Source organism: Ahaetulla prasina, chromosome 2, assembly GCF_028640845.1.
Source record: "Ahaetulla prasina isolate Xishuangbanna chromosome 2, ASM2864084v1, whole genome shotgun sequence".
NCBI lineage: Eukaryota > Metazoa > Chordata > Lepidosauria > Squamata > Colubridae > Ahaetulla > Ahaetulla prasina.
In genome coordinates, this window is record NC_080540.1 from 178778397 (window position 1) to 178781901 (window position 3505).

Here is a 3505-nt window from a genome sequence, read left to right on the forward strand (position 1 = left end):
TTCTTAAAACAAATATAAATGTGAAACCAGAAACTTTTATTTTGGGTTTAATGGGTGCCGCAGGGGTCGATTCTCTAGCCCCTTCTGTTCAACATCTATATGAAGCCGCTGGGTGAGATCATCAGTGGCTTCGGTGTGAGGTACCAGCTGTACGCTGACAATACTCAGCTGTACTTCTCCACATCGGGCCACCCCAACGAAGCTATCGAAGTGCTGTCCCGGTGTCTGGAAGCCGTACGGGTCTGGATGGGGAGAAACAGGCTCAAGCTCAATCCCTCCAAGACAGAGTGGCTGTGGATGCCGGCATCCCGGTACAGTCAGCTGCAGCCACGGCTGACTGTTGGGGGCGAGTCATTGGCCCCAATGGAGAGGGTGTGCAACTTGGGCGTTCTCCTGGATGGACGGCTGTCCTTTGAAGATCATTTGACGGCCGTCTCCAGGAGAGCTTTTTACCAGGTTCGCCTGGTTCGCCAGTTGCGCCCCTTTCTAGACCGGGATGCCTTATGCACGGTCACTCACGCTCTCGTGACATCTCGTCTGGATTACTATAATGCTCTCTACATGGGGCTCCCCTTGAGGAGCACCCGGAGGCTCCAGTTAGTTCAGAATCGGCTGTGCGGGTGATAGAGGGAGCCCCTCGTGGCTCCCATGTGACACCTCTCCTGCGCAGACTGCACTGGCTACCTGTGGCCTTCCGGGTGCGCTTCAAGGTTTTGGTAACTATCTTCAAAGCGCTCCATGGCATAGGGCCGGGTTACTTACGGGACCGTCTGCTGCTACCGAATGCCTCTCACCGACCCGTGCGCTCTCACAGAGAGGGACTTCTCGGGGTCCCGTTGGCCAGGCAGTGCCGACAGGCGACACCCAGGGGAAGGGCCTTCTCTGTGGGGGCTCCCACCCTCTGGAACGAACTTCCCCCAGGACTCCGCCAACTTCCTGACCTTCGAACCTTTTGCCGCGAGCTTAAGACACATCTATTTATTTGCGCAGGACTGGACTAGAATTTTAAATTTTGAATTTGGTTTTAATGGGGTTTTATTATTTGTATTACTATTTTTAATTATTCGGCCTTATATAATAAGTTTTTTAATTGATGTTTTAGTTTGTATTTATATGTATATTTTATCTGGCTGTGAACCGCCCTGAGTCCCTGGGAGATAGGGCGGTATAAAAACGCGAAAAATAAATAAAAATAAATAAATAAATAAAAAGACTTGGAGAAAAAATGTGGAACTTTGTTATTATATATGTTGACAGCAGCAAGACTATTATACTCACAAAATGGAAGGACACTTGGATTCCCACCATGGACAATGGCTACAGAAGCTGATGGAGTTGGTAGAAACGGCTAAATTGACCATTTTGGTTCAAGGGAAGAATATAAGTACCTTTGTTTCCACGTGGAAACATCTTAACTTTGTGCTTGAAGTGAAAAAAAAATAAAACTTTGATTTTGGGTTTACCGGTTAGATTGATATCTTTTTATAGAAATGGCTACTTTATATTATTATGGAAAAACAATAAGTTGTGGTTTGATGTTGATGCCTTTTTTACTGCAACAGAGGGAGTCGGAAGTCAATGTGTCTTTTTTTCTTTTCCCCAGTTTCTCCTCACTTTTCTCTTCCCATTTCCCCCCACTGTGTCTTCCTATTTACTTTCGTATTTTGTATTTTATCTTATAACCTAATAAAAATGTTAAACATGAAAAAGAAAAATGGCCCAGGATCTGTGGGTAGTTCTTCCCTATTTTAGAACAATAAAACATCCACAAGGGAAAACCAGTTACCAGTCCTGCTTTAAAAGGCAGAAATAAATACTTTGGACCATATAAACACATCTTTACATCTTTGAATCAGGCACAATTTTGTGGTAAGAAAATGGAGCATATATTAAACAATAGCCTAGAAGTTGTGATGAATTTCTTTAAAACTGGTAAAGAAGTTGAAGAAACTAGCATCTACCCCAATGGACCCTTGAATGCCCCTGACGGTGAAGGCAATGTTGCCTCTGTGATGACTCTGTGGGACCAACATCAACACAAGGAATTGCTATACTCACTTCCTATCTCCTGTCTGCTCTTACTCATTTCCCCTACAGATAAAATGTTATTTAACAGATTAACAGAGTTGGAAGGTGTAATGTATTTTGAACTTTGAGAGGGAATTTTGGGCGGGAAAATTGCACGTTGCTGATTGGTTGAAGCCTCAACCAAAAGAGTATTTAAAGAGGGGTTTTTGCCGGTTGTGTTCGCTGGGGTCACAATAAACTAAAGAGCTGTTGTCACTCACTGGTCTCCTGCCTCTTCATTGCCCGAACTTAACAGAAGGGACTTTGTAGATCATCTAGTCTAACACACACACCCCAAGCAGGAAACCCTACACCATTTCTGACAAATGGCAGTCCAGTCTCTTCTTGAAAGCTTCCAGTGATGAAGCTCCGCAACTTCTGAAAGCAACTTCTGTTCCATTGGTTGGTAATGTAGATGGTAATAAGCTTTTTGGGTCAAGCATTTACCTTTTCAGGTTAAAACCTGCTGTCAAATGGACTTTTGTATTGATGTGATCATGCTACAGGTTGCTGAGAATATTTGAAAGTGTCCACAGAACAGGTCAGCAGCAAGTTTACTTTTGAAAAGGAATGGGTGATTAAAGGGGATGGGAGACCACCTGAAATCTTAAGATTTAGATTAAGAAGTAAAACTGAAGAAGGCAAGAGTCAACTACTTCTGTGGGACTTTCCAAAAAAACTATAGGGAAGTGTTCATGTAGTCACCTGAAATTGAGCTTAATTTGATATAGACTACACATTTTAGTTAGAAAGCACTGTTAATTCATGCTGAATTTGATAGCATACAATAAGTGTAAAAGACAGGGTTCTGCCCCAAGGGAATTACAGTCCTGATAACTGGCATCAAAGGGACAGAGGTGCTGGAAGGTTGGTCAGAGTCCTTCCATCTGAAGTTTATAGTTACCCACTCTGGAATTAAAATACATTTCTACAAACCACTAACTTGATTCCAGAACAATAAAGCAATACAGCCCATGTCTAAAAGGCTGCTAAAATGGAAGCAGGTTTATGTTGCACGCTCAAGAGAACTCTTATTTGGGCTATGCCAAGCACAGCGCCATCAAAGCAACCTTTCAATTTGCCCCTCAAGACAACAAGGCTTGGCAAGGATTCTGCTCTGAAGCATCCATCACTCCCACAAATGGAAAGGGATGCAGGAATGGCTGGACCATTCTGCTGATTCTACAGGGGCGAGAGTTTTCCTTCTGAATAGTAGGAGGTGGGAATTAAAATGCACAGCTTGTGCCCCTGAAAACAGTTGGTCTCCTGCTGCCGCCGAGCTTTTTAGCCACCTCTGCATCTTCCTGTTCCTTAGATACCAAGTTGCCAACGCTAAACCAATCAAGAGCCCCCTTTCTCCTCCCCTCTGCTTGCCAGCTATTCTTTCTCTGGTTTTGCCTCCTCTCTTACTCTCTCTAGCTCAGCTTTGCTTTCGGCC